Source organism: Heterocephalus glaber, unplaced genomic scaffold (genome assembly GCF_053883595.1).
Source record: "Heterocephalus glaber isolate CG9 unplaced genomic scaffold, H.glaber_assembly_v1.0 deba00001577, whole genome shotgun sequence".
In the NCBI taxonomy this organism is placed as follows: Eukaryota; Metazoa; Chordata; class Mammalia; order Rodentia; family Bathyergidae; genus Heterocephalus; species Heterocephalus glaber.
The window spans coordinates 6,372,356-6,391,245 of NW_028258358.1; positions in this window are offsets into that span (position 1 = coordinate 6,372,356).

The following is an 18,890-nucleotide window of genomic DNA, read 5'->3' on the forward strand; positions in this document are numbered from 1 at the left end:
AACACATTTTCTTTATCCAGTCTCCAGTTGATGGGCAATTGGGCTGCTTCCAAGTTTAAGCTATTACAAACTATGCTGCTATGAACATGAGTGCACATATATCACTGTGGTATGATACTTTTAATTGTTTGGGGAAGATACCCAGCAGGTGAATAACTGAGTCAAATGGGACTTCCAATCCTAGTTTTTTGAGGTATCTCCATAATGCTTTCCACAGTGACTGCACCAGTCTACATTCCCACCAGCAGTAGAGCAGTGTTTCTTTTTCCCCACAGCCCCGCAAGCATTTGTTATTGGTTGATTTCATGATAGTAACCATTCTTTCTGGAGTGAGGTGGAATCTCAGCATTGTTTTAATCTGCATCTCTCAAATGACCAGTGATGTTGAGCATTTTTTTTCATATGTTTATTTGCTACTTCTCCTTCTTTGTCTGAGAAACATCTTTTCATTTTTGATGTCGATCTTTGGATTGGATCTTTACATTTGGGAGGTCTGATGTTTTTCAGTTCTTCATGTATTCTAGATAGTAGATCTTTGAGGGACATTTAGTAAAAATTTCTCCCATGTTGTGGGTTGTCTCTTCACACTCTTGGTGGTTTTTCTTGCTGTGCAGAAGCTTTTTTGTAAGAAGAGATCCCACTTGTTGATTGTGTGTGCTAGTTCATGGGCAACTGAGGTTTTGTTCATAAAATCTTTTCCTACACCAATGTCTTCAAGAGTTCTACCTAACCTCTGTTCCAGCCGGTTCAGCGTTTCTGTTTTAATATTTAGATCTTTAATCCATTTTGAATTTAGTTTGGTGCATGGTGAGAGATATAGGTTTAGTTTTAATCTTTGGTAAGTTGAAACCCAATTTTTCCAGCACCATTTATTAAAGAGGCTATGTTTCCTCCAGTGAGGGTGTTTGGCTCCTTTGTCAAAGATGAGGTGGCTGAGTGTGTCTGGAGTTGTTTCTGCATCTTCTGATCTGTTCCACTGGTCCTCGGGTCTATTTCTTTGCCAATACCATGCTGTTTTTATCACAGTAGCTTTGTAGTATACTTTCAAGTTGGGCATTGTGATATCCCTGCCATGTCTCTGTTGCCTAGAATTGCTTTTGCTATTCTAGGTCTCTTCTTGTTCCAAATGAATTTTTGGATTGTTTTCTCAAGGTCTATGAAATATGCTGGTGGGTTTTCAATTGGGATTGCATTGAATCTATATAACAGTTTTGGAAGTAGGGTCATTTTCAGTATGTTGATTCTTCCTATCCAGGAGCAAGGGATCTCTTTCTATTTTTCTGATATGATCTTCAATCTCTCTTTTAAATGTCCTGTAGTTATCTGAGAAGAGGTCTTTGATTTCTTTTGTTAGGTTGATTCCTAGGTATTTCAGTTTTTTGGATGCTATTGTGAAAGGAAAATTCTTGAAAATCATATCACTCTAATGAAATAATCTCAACCATATTATGCTATAAGTTCAGCATGTCAAAATTCCTTATGCCCCCAGAGTCTTTTAATATTAAAAAAAAAACTTTTGTTTTAAAGATTTCTTTAATCAGTGAATAAAAATGTAAAAAATATACATATTCATGGAGCACCACGTGATGTTTTTATATTTGTGTGAAAGTTATAGTTTAACAGAGGTTTAATATGCCTACCTTCCCTATAAGCAGCCTTGGCATATGTTTTCCCAGCTTTATAAGAAGAATTTTTCATGTGGGTATGGTGATGCATCCCTGTGAAACAGAAGTCAAGAAGGTTGAGGATGAGGCAGAAGAATCACAAGTTTGAGCCCCCCTAAACAAGTTAGCAAACTAAAAAATAAAAAAGCACAGGGAATAAAGCACATTGTAAAGTTTCTAGTTCAACTCCCTGGGATATTTTTCTTCTCCCATCTTCAAACACCATTCTTACTCTCCTGCCTACTTTATATAATATTAAATATAATTTTTAAGAAAATCATTATTTACCCTCAAACCTATACCAAACACCTTATTTTACATGGTCCATTATACACTGCCTATCTCTTTGATTAAATTTAGTGCAGTCTATGCTAAATAAATGCCTATATAGTTATTGTTGGATATTTCATTATCAAACAATAATATCAACAGACCCAGGCCTCTGTCTGTGTTTTTCCTATAGATTACCCATTACCAAGCAGATAGAAGTTACCAAGTGGCTATTATTTGAATTAGTGAATTCTTTTCTACATAAGTAACTTATTGCTGCTTGACAAATTATCTCAAAACATAGAAGCTTAAGAAAATCAAACCTGTATCACAGTTTCTATGGATCAAAATCTAGTCTAAAACTGACTTTTAATTCAGTCTCCTTCAAAGCTGTGATCAGAGTGTCCATAAGGATTCCAGTGATCTGAAGTCTTAAGTGCATAAAGATCCATCTCCCAATACATTCAGATGGTCATTGGTATCCAGTTCTTAAGGGACAAGGTCCTCAAAGGCTTGCTGCTGTTGGCCAGAAGGAGATCTTGGTTCTTTGCTGATGGACACCTCATAACATTATCATTTTTTCAAAAAATGCAAATGCCCTATAGGACATTCAAGAAATTTGAAGCCCAGTCTTTTAGAACCATTTCTTGGATGTGGCTACTTATTATATTTGCTATATTCTTTTGCATAGCAGCTAGTACCTAGGCCTAGGTCATACTTGAGAGAAGAAAATCGCCCATGATGTGAATCCTGGAATGGAAACATATTGGAAATTGTTCACCCAAAGTCACTTCCTTTTATGAGAAGTATCTCATGACCACACTTGGGTACTTGTGCTCTTGATCCCTACAGCAACTAGCAGAGTGCCTTGCACATAGAAGAAGCTCAGCAATTGCCATGGAGTAAATGAATGATAGGACATTTTTAAATGCTATTTTCTCTATTTTTCAGAAAGAGCATATTAAAAATAACCCTCCCATTTCTTAGTTTTAAAAACGTTTTTATTTCTTAATATAAAGTATATGATGTTCTTATGACCTCTTGCATCAAACTGTATAAATTCATAGTATATATGCCAGTCACTTATTCATATTTTAAAGATTTCAAAAGGAAAGAAATCTGTTTAATTCTAAGATAAAATTCATATATTCTTGCTTTTATGAAAAAACATACATATTTTGTCTTGCAAGCTACTTATCCAAATGCCTCATGGAATAAGCTTTCTTGGAATGGAGACTTGTTTACAGTACTGAGGATCATGCCAGTAAGCTGTGCTCTCAGGTTGAGCAACAGACAGCAATATATTGGAGGCCATGAGGTTTCCTCCATAACTATTTTTTTAAAACTTAATCAGTCCTAGAAATTCTCAAATCTATTCCTCTAAGGGGAAAAAATCCTCAAATGTTGCAAAAACAGTTGCCAATTCTTAAAAGACTACATTAGCCTTAATGAAGAAAGCAGTGGGGAAGGGAACGCAACTGCCACCTGGAGGAGACAGATGTGCAGGCATCCTCCATGGTTTCCGTGCCTGTCTTTTGAGAGCAAATATCACATTTGTTAATGAGAAAGATTTGCCTTTGCCTACAGAACTCAAACACTGGCAGATCATTTTTTAAAATGTATTGGAAAATGTGCTTCAAAAACCAAAATAGTTGGAATGTGATTAGCTGACAAGGAAAAACATGCATGTGTCAAGTTGTAGTGCTTTCCAATGATAGTGGCTACATTAAAAATAAGGCCATAGAAACAGGGGTCTGGAAGGATTTCTGTGAATCTAGATGTGTCGACTCTATGGCATTAAGAAATGCTTAGCAGATTAGAAAAGCCCAATTCTGGGTGTATCTGGCTGATTCATGATTATATATAATATATACATATCGTGGTTCCTTTCCTATCTGGTGCTGTTCCCCTGCCTTGTTTTCACATCACCCAAAACAAAGCAATTTTGCTCCACCACTCCCTTCCACAGTGATGCTTCTGTTTTAGAGCCAGTTGATCATGGCTTAAATTCTTCTAAACTTTGAGCCAAGTTAAATCTCTCCTCTTTTAAGTTTTCGTGTTGTGTCTTAGTAATAGGAAAACTAATACAGAAAATTGATACCAAGACTAGTGAGACTTTTACTGTGATCATACCTGTCCATGTGATAAACCTTCAGATCTGGTTTTCAAAATGAATTCGGAAAGGTTTGGAAATGTTGGCTAGAGAAGCCCTAGAATATTGCAAAACAAACCCTGTTAGGTGATTATGATCAGAACTCAGAAGGCCAGAATGCTGATAGTAATATGAATTGTAAAGGCCAGACTCAGGAGGTTTCACTTGGGAACAAGAATTTTATGGGAAAATGGACTAGAGGCCACGTAGACTGCAATATGGCAAAAAAACAAAAAAATCACCTACATTTGCTCGTGTCCTGAGACATAGTTGATCAGTGGATCTAGCTGAGGATATTTCAAGGCAGCTCAACATTCAGGCTATGGCATGGATACTGCTACCTGCTTTTAGATAGATTTACAGAGAGAATCAAGAGCAAAAAACCCCAAGTATTTTAAAAGTTTAAATTTGGGCCTGAAAAAAACAAGCACATGGTTGCAACTATAAGTGATATGATTCCAGAAGGCATCAAAAATCATTAAAACACTGTACTTTGAACCAAAACAAGAGGAATGATGTCTTAAATGATGCCTTGAAGTATCAGGTTAAAGGGTGCAAAAGTGTCAACCTCTTACTTGGGAAGAGAGTCCCTGTGACCCCTACTTGAGATAGACTGCCTAAAAATTGATTCCTTATTATTGAGTTCACAGTTTTCATGCAAAGATGTACTCAAAAGCTATTAGATCCATAGACCAAAAAGGCTTTCCTACTGCATGTGGTGGCAGCAATTCTTGAGGTCATCAATTTGATATAGGTTGTTCAGGCCTGCAGAAAGCAATATTTGGTGTCACAAAGGCTACCACCCAGATTTTAAAGGAAGACCTGAAAAGTCAAGCAAGGACCCCCTGAGAGTGGAGTGCATGAAGCTATGTGAATGAAGTCAAAGATACAATGGAAACACCAGGAGGTTAAAGATTCCAAGAACAAGAAACATTCTCTGAGGAAATCTAGACTATGGATGGAACCATTCCAAGAAAAAGGCTTTTCTGGTTAAACACAAGATATTAGTACCATGTTATGTAGAAATATTAACCTATTAAGTTTATTGATTAAGAAGGGTGTAAGGAGATGTATTTGGGTATTAAGTTGATAAGAAATGGGTTGTGATAGTTATTAAAGATACATAGATTTGATGGGATTAATTAATGACTAGCAGATAGTAAAGTTCAATTTTGGGTGTGTTTTTGTGTGTCATGGAAGTATGAACTTGAATACTACATATGGTCACTGACCTCTTTCCTTTCTGATGCTTTTCTCCTGCTCTGCTTTCTGGCCACTATGAACTAAGCATTTTTGCTCTGCCATGCTACCACAATGTTTCTGCCTTGAAGCCAGCCCAGCATGTCCTGAATCTCCTAAAACTGTGAGCCAATTTAAACCTTACCTTCACTAAATTGTGAGTATTGGGTATTGTATATCAGCAATGAGAAAGCTAATAAATTTCATACCTTATATATCTGTTATTTTCAGTAACAGCAGGAGAATGATAATAATAAACATAGTACCTTACCATTACTTGTGAAACAATAATATTGTTTTAAATTTTTCATAAATTTTACTATTGATTAAGCACCAGAAAGAGTATACTACTCCTAATATTATTTCCCAAAGTAATTTATTTAAATACTCTTTAATAAGTACCTATTATGACACTGGTCAAGGTACACATGATTCAGTTTTCTGTCATTTAGTCCACTGCCAGAAATCTTATTTCCTATTACTACATCTTTTAGTAAAACAATGTGTATATTCTTTTTAAATAATTTTATTGGTACATTTTAGATATATAATATAATGACATTCATCACTGGAAATTTGCACTTTTACCTAATCTATATTGATTCTTATCTTTTCCCCATTCCCCTGCCTTCCCTTTAACCCTGCCACCCCTCGCTATTTACAAAGACTTTGTTTCCATTTTTGCCTTTTCTCATATTAATTCTATTCCCTTCTTTTCTTTCCCCTACCAATCCCACTTCCCCTTCCCATTATCCCCTTTTCTTCCTATTTATCTTTATCTATTATACCTTTTAGTCCTTATTTACACTTTCAGTTTCTCACAGCAGAGAAACTTTTTGGTATTTACACATGTGTGTCGTGTTTATTTCACTTAAGAGTATAGCCTCAGTGTACATCCATTTAGTTATAAATGTCTCTAATTTTTCATTCTTTATGGCTGAGAAGTATTCCATTTTATAAAAAAAAATTCTTTACCCATTCTCCAGTTGATGGGCAATTGGGCTGCTTCCAAGTTTTAGCTATTACAAACTGTGCTGCTATGAACATGGGTGCACATATATCACTGTGGTATGATTCTTTTAATTTTGGGGGAAAGATACCCAGCACAGGAATAGCTGGGTCAAATGAGACTTCCAATTCTAGTTCTTTGAGCCATCTCCATACTAATTTCCACAGTGGTTGCACCAGTCTACACTCCCACCAGCAGTGGAGCAGTGTTCCTCTTTCCCTACAGCCCGACCAGCATTTGTTATTGATTGATTTCCTGATAGCAGACAGTCTTTCTGGGGTGAGGTGGAATCTCATCATTGTTTTAATGTTCATTTCTCAAATGACCAGTGATGTTGAACATTTTTTTCATATGTTTATTTTCTATTTCTCTTTCTTTGTCTGAGAAACATCTTTTCATTTTAGATGCCCATTTTTGGATTGGAACTTTACATTTGGGAGGTCTGATACTTTTCAGTTCTTCATATATTCTAGAGAGTAGATCTTTGAGGAAGACCTAGGGAAAAATTTCTCCTACATTGTGGGTTGTCCCTTCACACTTTTGATGGTTTCTCTTGCTATGCAGAAGCTTTTTAATAAGATGAGATCCCATTCTTTGATTATGCTAGTTCACGGGCAACTGAAGTTTTGTTCATAAAATCTTTTCCTACACCAGTGTCTTCAAGAATTCTACCTAACCTCTCTTCCATCCAGTTTAGGGTTTCTCTTTTAATATTTAGAAAGTTAACCATTTTGAATTTAGTTTAGTGCATGATGAGAGATACAGGTCTAGTTTTAATCTTTGGCAAGTTGAAACCCAGTTTATCCAGCACCATTTATTAAAGAGGCTATCTTTCCTCCAGTGAGAATGTTTGGGTCCTTTGTTGAAGAGGAGTGACTCAATATGTCTGGAGTTGTTTCTGCATCTCCTAATCTGTCCCACTGGTCCTCAGGTCTGTTTCTTTGCCAGTGCCATGCTGTTTTTAATCACAGTAGCTTTGTAGTATAGTTTCATGCTGGGAATTGTGATACCCCTTACCTTGTCTTTATTGTCTAGAATTGCTTTTGCTAATTTGGTCTCTTGTTCAAAATGAATGTTTGGATTACTTTCTCAAGGTCTGTGAAGTGTGCTGCTGGAATTTCAATTGGGATTGCATTGAATCTATTAGCAGTTTTGGAAGTATGGCCATTTTTTTATTTTTTATTTTTGGTACTGGGGAACAAACATGGGACCTTCTGCTTGTGAGGCAGGCGGCAGAACCACTAGCTAAATCCCCAGCCCAGTATGGTCATTTTTACTAAGTTGATTCTTCCTACCCAGCAGCAAGGGATGTCTTTAGATTATCTGACATCCTCTTTGATCTCTTTTTTTCAGAGTGCTATTGTTTTCAGAGTAGAGGTCTTTGATTTTTTTCATTAGGTTGATTCCTTGGTATTTCAATATTTTGGATGCTATTGTGAAAGGAATTGTTTGCCCCATTTCTCCCTCATGAGTCTGTTGTTCGTGTACAGGAAAGCTATTGATTTTTGTGTGCTGACCTTGTATGCAGCTACTTTACTGAACTTGGTTATTAAGTCTAGATGACTTTTGGTGGTGTTCTTGGGGTCTCCTATAAAGAGTATCACCTCATCTGCAAATAATGACAATTTGACTTCTTCATTTCCTATCTTTATTCCTTTTATTTCTTTCTCTTGTTTAGTTGTTGTGGCTAAAGTTTTCAAAACTATATTGAACAGGAATAGTGATATTGGATATACTTGTCTTGTTCCTGATTTTAGTTTGAAGAACTTCAGTTTTTGACCATTTAATATGATATTGGGTTTGATTTTTCTCTGATTGAGGTAGAGACCACCTATTCCAATTTTTTGGAGGGTTTTTATCATGAATTCATGTTGGGTTATGTCGAACACTTTTTCTGCATCTATTGAGATGATCATGTGTTTTTTTTCTTTGGCTCTATTAATATAGTGTATTACATTTATTGATTTGTGTATGTTGAACCATCCCTGCATCCCTGGGATGAATCCCACTTCGTCAGGGTGTATGATTTTTTTGATGATCTTCTGCATTCTATTTGCCAGTATCTTACTAAGCATTTTGGCATCTATGTTCATTAGTGAGATTGGCTTATAGTTTTCCCTTTCTGTTTTCTGTTTCCTTTTTCTTTTTCTGTTGGTTTTTTCTCTGCTTTGGGGATCAAGGTGATGCTTGCTTCTAGGAATGAATTTGGGAGTACTGCTTCCCTTTCAATTTCATTGAAGACTTTAAACAGTAGTTGCAATAGTTCTTCTCTAAATAACATGTAGAATTCGGCGGTGAAGCCATCAGGGTTTGGGCTTTTCTTAGTTGGTAAGTTTTTAATTATGTTTTCAATTTTGTTGATTGATATTGTGTTGTTTAGAATATTTAGTTCTTCTTTGTTCAACTTTGGTAATTCGTATGTATCTAGGAATCTGTCCATTTCTTCTGTGTTTTTCATCTTATTGGCACTTAGGTTCTCGAAGTAGGTATTGATGATCCTCTGGATTACTGCTGATTCCATTGTAATTTCTCCCTTTTCATTCCTAATTGCATGGATTTGGGCCTTTTCTTTCTATTTTTTATAAGGTTGGCTAAGGGTTTGTCAATTTTATTTATTCTTTCAAAGAATCAACTCTTTGTTTCATTGATTTTTTGTATCGTTCTCTTAGTCTCTATTGCATTGATTTCTCCTCTGATCTTTATAATTCCCTCCCTTGTATGAGCTTTGGGTTTGTCTTGCTCTTCTTTATCTTGAAGTCTGAGGTTCAGCATCAGGTTGTTTATTTGAGATTGCTCTGTTTTCCTAATATGAGTATTCACTACTATGAATTTCCCTCATAAGACTGTTTTCATTGTGTCCCATAGATTCCAATATGTTGTGTTGTCATTGTCATTTAATTGTAGGAACTATCTGATATCTTCTTTAATTTCCTCTGTGATGCATTGGTTGTTCAAAAGTGTGATGTTGAATTTCCATTTTTTTATTAAACTCTTGCTGTTTCTCTGGCTATTGACCTCCAATTCCATCACACTATGATCTGATAATATACAGGGGATAACTTCAATTCTCTTGCACTTACTTAAACATGTTCTATGACCGAGTATGTGGTCTATTTGGGGGAATGATCCATGTGCAGCTGAAAAGAATATATATTCTGATTTTATAGTGTGGAACACTCTGTAATCATCTGTAAAGTTCATTTGTTCAAAAGTTTGAGTTCTAATATTTCATTGTTTATTCTTTGTCTAGTTAATCTATTTGTGACAGTGGGGTATTGAGGTCCCCCGCTACTATTGTATTACTGCTTATTTGATTGTCCATGTCTGTTAGTATTGGTTTTTATATAGTTGGGTGCACTAGTGATTGGTTCATATATATTTATGATTGTCATCTCTTTCTCTTTTTTTTTCCCCTTTACAAGGATATAGTGTCTTTCTTTGTCTGTCTTAATCGGTTTTGGTTTGAAATCCATTTGATCTGCAAAGAGGATAGCTACTCCTGCTTTTTTTTGGATTCCTGTCACATGGAGTATTGTTTTCCACCCTTTAACTTTCAGTCTATGAGTTTCTTTTTGAATTACTCATGTTTCTTGTATGCAGCATATTGCTGGATCCTGCTTCTTGACCCATTCTGCAAGTCTATTTCTTTTGATTGGTGAGTTGAGACCATTAACATTGATGGTTATAACTGATACGTATTGATTTATCATTGTCATGACTTTTTCTTTTTGTTAGATTCTCCCCCTTTGCTTTAATGTCTTGTTCTGGCCAGTAGATTCATTCTCCTGGGCTTCCTGGGGTTGTGATCCTCATTCGCTTTTCTTAGGATATTGTCTAAAATTTTTTGGAGTGCTGGTTTGATATTCATGAAGTTTCTAAGGTGCTCTTTGTCATGAAAATATCTTATTTCACCATCAGTTTTGAAAGATAGTTTTGCAAGTTTCATCAGTCTGGGTTGAAGGATTTTTTCCTTTATTGCTTGAAATATATCACTCCAAGTCTTCCTGCCTTGAGGGTTTGTGTTTAGAAGTCTGCTGTGATTCTGATGGTCTTTCCTTTGTACATGATTTGTTTCTTTTCTCTAACTGCTTGTGAAGTTTTGTTCTTCTGTTGGGTTTCTAGAAAATTAAATATTATATGCCTAGGTGTAGTGTGTGTGTGTGTGTGTGTGTGTGTGTGTGTGTGTGTGTGAGATCATGGCTAGTTGGAATCCTATATGCCTCACTTATCTGTATGTCAAGTTCTTTTCGCCTGCTTGGAGAGTTTTCAGCCATTACTTCTGTGAAGAGTTGTTTTTCTTTTTTTTTTTTTAAGTCATCTGCACTCTCTCCTATTTCTTCATTGACTCAGATCTGTCTTATGTTATTCTTCTTTGTATTATCTAGCAAGTGCTGGATGCATTTCTTGTTGTCTCTTACTTTTCTAAAGAATTTTTTCTTTTCCTGGTCACTAATTGCAATCCTATATTCTATATCTGAAATTCTGTCCTCACTTTGGATCATTCTGCTGCATAAACTTTCAATGTAGTTTTTAATCTCTGGGAAATCTGTTTGCATCTGTTTTATGGACTCCATTTGTTTCCTATGTTGAGATTCCATCATGTTCCTCAGCTCCTCTATTTTTTATCTGTGTCTGCTCTAGGTTTATTAATCATGTCTGACACTATGGGCACAATCTCTGCTGTTATCTGAGAAATTATTTCTGATTTCATTTTTTCCAGATCCTCTTTCTTTGCCAGTTCAGGGAGTCCAGGTGGTTGAGTGTCAGATTGGTCCATCTCCTTTCCCTTTTGGGTTGCCTTAGGTGATCTGGAATTCCAGTTTTGAGACTTGTTTATGTGTCTTCTCATTTCAACAGATGCAGCCTGCTGGAGCTTTGTTAAGGTGACTTTTTTGGTCACCCAGTGGTCTTCAGTACTTAGCAAGCCACCGCCACCGAGCAGCCTTTTCTCTTCTGCTCACCAGCGCACCAATTCCTGGGTTCAGAATGGTTGTCTTCTGGATCCCTGAGCTGACTTGTTGTCTGAGAAGGCTTCTGGTTGGAGCCTGTGCATACTTGTTATGGAATCTAGGTGTGCCTCTGGCTAGGGCCTGTTCTCCTGTGTAGCTGTTATCTGGGAGGGCCTTTGGCTGGGGGCTGTGCTCCCCAGTCCCTGGTGTCTGAGCAGGCTTCTGGGTAGTGTATGCATGCACTTAATGTTATGGTGTGGGCCTTTCGCTGTTGCTTGTACACCTGTGCAGCTCTTTTCCAGTGGGCTTTTAGCTTGGGCCTGTGTGCTCAAGTGGCTGTGGTCTGTGCAAGGCCCTGGCTGTATCTGCCTGCAGCAATACCACTCTAGTCCACACTGCTGCTTAACAAGATCTATTCCATCAATGTATATTTTCAATATTTTGTACTTTAGGTGTAATAAAGTGTGTTAGTTTTAACTATCGATTTATCACTTGCTGGTACTATGTGCTACTCATTTTTATCTTTTCCTATCTTGTTTCACTTTCTTTCCTATATTTTTTTCTTTTATCATTTCTTCATCTATTTTACTCTACTTTTGAAGAAACAGTATGGTATGTTGAATATGTGTTTATTGGTATATACTATATTCTTAAAATGTAGGGTAGCATTTTGTCTTTCTATGTGTTATAATTTGGTTGCAAATGTTTCTTAAAAGCCTACATGATAAAGCCCTTATCAGCCTGTGCTATGTTTGGGTGGAGGTGGAACCTTTGTGAGTTGGGGTCTACAGGAAGAAAGAGGACTCATTTGTAGCAGGCCTTGATGTGGATATATACCCCAGACATATCTATCCTTCTTTCTTTCCTTCCTCCCTCCCTCCCTTCCTTCCTTCCTTGCATCTTCCTCCTTCTTCATTTCCTCTCTTCCCTCCCTCCCTCCCTCCTTCTTTCCTTCCTTCTTTCTTTGGTTGCTTTCTTATTTCTTTCCTTTCTCCCTCTGCTTCTTGGATTCCCCCTTCTTTTCCTTCTCTGTTTTCTGGTTATGGTGGACCATCTTTACTTTACCCTATGATCCTGGCATGATGCTTTGAGTACTATAGATGCAAAAGCAAAGGAGTCCACTAATTATGGACCGAAACTTCTGAAACCATGAGCCAAAATTAAATTTTTCATCTTTAAATTGTTTATCTTGGGTATTTTGACAAAATACTAGAAAAATACTTAAAAATATACACAGATATTGGTATAATTTCATACTGACATATTTCAGGATTCCTCAGAATGTTGTAAATAGTCACCAAGGCTAGAATACATTCATTTTTTCCCCAGTGTGTTGTTACATATAATGCAATGTATTTATGACTATTATACAGATGAAAAATATGTTTATATAATTTTATTTTACCTTGTAAATATTTTTATTGTATTTGTAGAATAACGGTAATAATGGAACAAAATTTTATTTTAGTTCCTGTTATTCATTAAAATGATTTTAGTCTTCTATAGTTTTGGAGGATATTTATGGGTTAATAATTGCTTTTGTCGCTTTTGTATTTCGTTGTAACATGAATGTCCACTAAATAAATCAGGTAGCTTCACAATTTTATCCCTTCTTGGATTGATATATTCCTTTAAATTTCATAAAGAACATGGCTGTGAAATAATGTTTTTCTAATGAATTACTTACTGATAGACTTTAAATCAAAGTTTCAATTTTGATCATATTTGTCAATAATTCATGTTTAAATGTTGATATTTCATTAGTGAATCATTCAGTTACTATAGATTTCCAAAATTTTATATATATACTTGTATCTTTCATTTTCAATTTTACCTGTCATTTGATTTAATTGTCTTTAATACTTTTTATTATCTTTATTGCTTCTTCCATCTCACAAAACTTTAAAATAATACATTGATACTTAGAAAAACAATAGTGGTATTTATTTTTGCTTCTTTTTTACTTATTCAATTCTGTATTACCCTTACTACTCTTGAAAATTTTGACCTCTTACTGTCTTTTAAAGATGTTATTTCTTAAATTCTTTATTTTTTCTTTAATTGAAAAGAATGATAATTAAGCTTTCACTCTTTTCTTTAAATGGTATTTTGTTAATCCTAAATGATTTATATAAAATATAATTCAATTTATTTATAGATAAATTATACTTCCATTTTGATGTTTTAATGCAAATGTGATATAGTGCTATTTTTACATTTTCCAGTAATTAATATGTTTTTGGTAAGCTATTTGTAATTTATTTTTATTTTATTAAATTAAATTCATAATATTTGAGCTTCAGAATCTTTAAGGTTATAAATATTTAGCATTTCATGTAGCTAGGCAATTAAATGTATACTTATATATGATATGTTCATACATATGTACATATATACAATAAAACTTTGGTTTGCAAACATAATTAGTTCAAGAAACATGCTTGTAATCCAAAGTACTAGTGTATCAAAGCGAATTTCTCCATAAGAAATAATGGAAACTCAGATGAGTCATTTCACATCCCAAAAAATATTCATATATCACTTGCTTTTGCCTTCTATTGATAATTTCACAAAAATGTTAGCTTTTTTTGTCATTAAACAGATATATCTTTCACTCTGCTACTGTCTTATTAAAGTAGTGCTTTTCTCCAAAATTTTACAATTTCCCACATTTTGCATAAGTCCCTAATCTCTCTCTCTCTTTTTTTCTTTCTTTCTTTCCTTTTTTTTTTTTTTTTTTGATACCAGGCATTGAACTCGGGACCTTGTGCTTGCTAGGCAGACAGCCGAACCACTGAACTAAATCCCCGGCCCCTAATCTCATTTGAAGTGAAGGACTCCTCTGCCTTTTTCTCCTCCTCCTCTGCAGACAAGATCTCCAAAACCTCTTACTGTTGGGAGATGATCACCCACAATTCCTCAGCAAGAATGGGAGCTAGAAGCTGGGTATGGTGGCGTATGCCTGTAATCCCAGCACTTGGGAGACTGAGGCAGGAGGATCACTGAGTTCGAGGCCAGCCTGGGCTATATAGTGAGTTCAGGGCCAGCCTGAACTACAAAGGGAGACCCTGCCCCCCCCACCCCAAAAAGTGTGGGAGCTAGAGCAGGAGTGAGGGCAAGGAAGAGGAACCCTTAGCTCAGTTGTGATTTTGGCATGTCCAGCATCACATACTACTCATATTGCAAGACATTGCTCACTTACCAAGTTAAAATTTATTAGAAATGTTTGCTTGTTGTGCAGAACACTTGCAACATATTCCTTACAATCCTAGGGCTTACTATATATATATATTCTAAATGTTTTCAACTTCTCAATATTGTTATTTTTGTTTATAATAATTCCCTCTGAATTAACCAGTTATAATAATTGTTCCATTATACTTATTACTTATGTTCACTTAAAAAAGCAAGTATTATTGACTATTACAAACATGGTTTTAGATATTTTGGACCATCATTCATTTCAGTAAATAATGAAACTGACATCTCTTTGCCTTTCTAAATATTTTTCTTATTGCCTGTATTATTTGTTACAGATAATAGTAAGACTATCACAAAAATTGTACTTCATATAATTACATAATATTCTTCTTTAGTTATTTTAGTTCTTTACATATTAAATGTTATGTACTCTCACAATTTTGCCATATTTAGATTGTATGCATTTTCTTTATGGTCTCTGCATTTTTGTTTTAAATATTTCTTTGTCATATCATTTCACATAAGTTTCTATTAACCAAAGAATATCTAATTTCTGTCTGATTTTATATTTAAAGAAATTATATTTTACTCAAAAGAGTTTATACAGTATCAATATATATGTTAAACAATGTACTTAGTCCTCAACACGAGATGTGGACTATTATCCATTTTCTGGTTAACACATTTGGCGTGTTATCCATTTTCTATCAAAGGTCTTTATCTCCTACTCATCCTCCAAGGGAATCACTTTCACTAATTTTGTCATCATTGTAATCATTAAATTTTAAAAGCAATGCATTCATGTTTGTATTGCTAATAGTAAGTTATTTACTCTTTAGTTTTGTTTTTGCAAAGAACTCTATAATCTTTTTATTTTTCTATGACTTTTGCAAAATCAAATAATGTTTTTAAGGTTTACTCTTATAGATATGACTGCTATGTAAAATATTGTATATTTTCTACTATTCTTAGAATACTTTTTTCCAGAAATAAGTTATTACAAACACATAGTGCCTATCTACTGGTGAACGTATTCAAGAGAGTCTACTAAGAATTGAATTTTTGGGTAAGAAATTATAAATGTTTAATATGATTAAATAATAACAAAAGTGTCTTTCAGAATTGTTAAAGTTACACTTCCACTAGGAGTATAAAAGTTTTCATTACCAAGCATTGCAGACATTAATTTTTGTGAATATGAAATGTGGTCTTTTTATGATTTCTAACCTTTCAGAATTTGATACAATTTTATTTATTCCCTAGAGATGGAAAATTCTTATTCAGATTCCATGTATTCTTGGGACATGTATTCTCTCTTTCCTCCTTAGTGTGCATTCTCTTCTTGCTCCTTAGTAAGAGGAATCTCAGTTATGTACTTTACCTTTCTCTCAAGCACAATAATAAATATATTTCTTGTGCTTCTTTTCCTTGGGCAGAGGCATAGATTTTTACAAATTTAAAAACTAAATATAAATAAATTAAAAAACATAACTATGATGGTGTTGGTATTATAAATTTTCTATGACACACTTGAAGTATATACTTCCCAATGATTTTCACATGAAGACTGAAATTTTACTTTTGTTCAAGCCATAACTATTATTTATTTTTCTTATAAGCAGCTAGTAGGTGGTATAATTAAATATCTGAAATATTAAAAAATTTAAGTGAATTCATTTAGCTATAATTTGAACAAGAAGGTAAAAGTTGAAAGCATGTTGGTAATATGAATCAACTTAAATGTATTCGAGTAGTTAAAGCAAAAAACAAATTGGAAAATTACAGAAAAGGGATAAATTTCTTAGCAACTTAAAGTTACAGAGAGCTGTTTAGGAGTATGGTGTTTATATCAATATCGTTTGGGCATGCTTCCATTAACTGAAGTACCATGTCAAGAATATTGGCAGATGAAGTAATAATTTGCCTTTACCCTGGTAATAAAATACTGCAAAGTACATAATATAATGTGGCAAACTCCCTATTTCAATAGGAATATGAACACACTATAGAAGATTCAGAAGATATCAGTAAGAAATGTATGATTTAAATAGTACAAATATTTCCCTTAGAGATCCTAATGTAAACAAATCATTATGAAATTATTTAGGCTCAATGTATCAGACACAATTAAGTGTAATTAAAACTAATTGTTAGAAGTTTCAGACATACAGTTTGAGTTTAACTTAAGGAATGACTATGCAGTTGTCATGACTGGAGAGATGAAATCAATTTCCTCTTGATATATATTATTTCATGTCACTGGTGGTGACTTAGGCCAAATAACCACATGGTGGAGATATTGTAGAGGGAATTCAAGCATTAGATAATAGAGGACATTTAAGGTCACTTCCAAATTCTAGAATCAATAAATTTGTGCGCAAATATAGAGAGAAAGTCTCAAATCTGTCATTGATATAGTGTTCAAATTCCTATGCCTGAAAAGTTTTGTCTCTTAACTCAATTAAATTAAAAATTTCTGTATTGGATATATTTGATAGAGAATTTTTTTTCAGACTGAACACTGACTTAATTTTTAAAATTATATGTGCCTCTACATTATATGTATCTGGCATATAAAAGCTCTAGAATCAGCATAAAGAGAATGCTTTCATTTTACAAATGTATAAAAATACATAAGGCTAAAATGGTATTGAAGATAAATATTACAGAGAACACAATAACCCCAAAATGGGTCAGCACAAACTATCCAATTGATTAGATGCTTGCAGAAAACCACAGCAAATGGCAAAATCAATTCACCAATCAGCTTTGCAGTGTTTTATTCTAAGCCCAGCCAGCTGGGCAATTAGGCATATACTTGGTGTTTTTATGTCTTTCATTGAAGAAAGCATCATTTTCCTTCAGAAACAGATGGTTTGGAACTATAGATTGGCCAAAGTTCACTAAGGTTACTTTCCTACAAACAGAGTAAATTGATGTCATAGATGATGCTAGTTTGAATCTTTTGAATGATTCAAAACTGAGACAGAAGACTTTCTGAGTTGATATTTGTTTATAGATTTTTGTGGCTAAAAATAACTCAATTACATTTTAATTCAGTGATTCTCCATTGTTATTTACACAATATTTCGCTCAATTTACTCTTTTGTAGGTTAATAACTTGTGCTCATTTCTAGAAGTAAAATTTCAAATGATTATTTTTGATTCTGTTAACAAAAATAAAAATGAGACTTCAATGTTTTGAAAAATTACCATTAAAATAGTTTTATTTTGAGGTCTAATTCTATTGTTTGAACTAAGTTATCCCATCATCAAAATTCCTAGATGAATGTTTAAAACAGATAAAAATCATAACACTTTAGAACTGAGAATTTCTTTAGAAATCATTTATTCTAATTTCTTTATACAAAAGAATAATCTTACAGATGAAATTTCAAACTCACACAAGACTACATCGGGTCACACCAGTTATTTCAGTAATGCAGCAAACTTGCAAAATTTTATATGCTTACATAACATAGTCATACTATTAACATATTAAGGATGATAAAGCGGAAGAACAGTTCATCAGAACCACAGTTCATTGAAGAAAAGCTACACTAAGTAATAGGACTTTTATTATGCCATTAAAAAGCTTCCTCTTGATTATGGCATCTATTGTGCTTGATTACTGGTCTAGGGAAACACCATTTTACTGTTCCAGTGTATTTCATTTGGTATGTGATTTTATGATATCAGTCAAGATTACACTAAATATTATTTTTGCCCATCAAACACTTTATGGAAAGATTCAGTCTTAAATGTGAAAAATGTTATAAAGATTTATGCATTGCATTATTAGTTGTAATAGAAAAAATGGAAACAAATATTCAACAATGACAGAAGACTTAATTAAAGTAGTCTACAACCTCACAAACAGCATGAAGCTTCAATAAAGTGAAGAATTTTATACATAAAAGTTATGGAAACTCTATGGAACTTATGCAATTTTACAGAAAAATCTCCCAAAACACAAAATAGTTAAGGAGGCAGCAAAATGTGATATTTTGCTATTAAATTGGAAATGCACATATGTATGTGCTTATTGTATATATTTTATATTAATAGACATTTATCCTCAAATATATTTTATCCAGACTTTTGAGTTTAAATCCTGGTTCTACTACAATTAACTCAGTGTACTTGTGCAGGATAATGAGTCTTTTTGCATCTCAGTTATCTTACTATTTTAAAATAGTAGATACATCCTACCTATGATAAAGATTAACTTCTTAACACTATTCTCAGTACTTGAGTACATATATATGTTAGTTTCAGCATAATAAGAATGGCTATTTCTTATAAATATATACTGTGATTACATATTATAAAATCATAATATTTATCATTATTATAAATGCATACACATCTATAGAAGGAAAGTTCAAGAAACTTCTACTAAATTG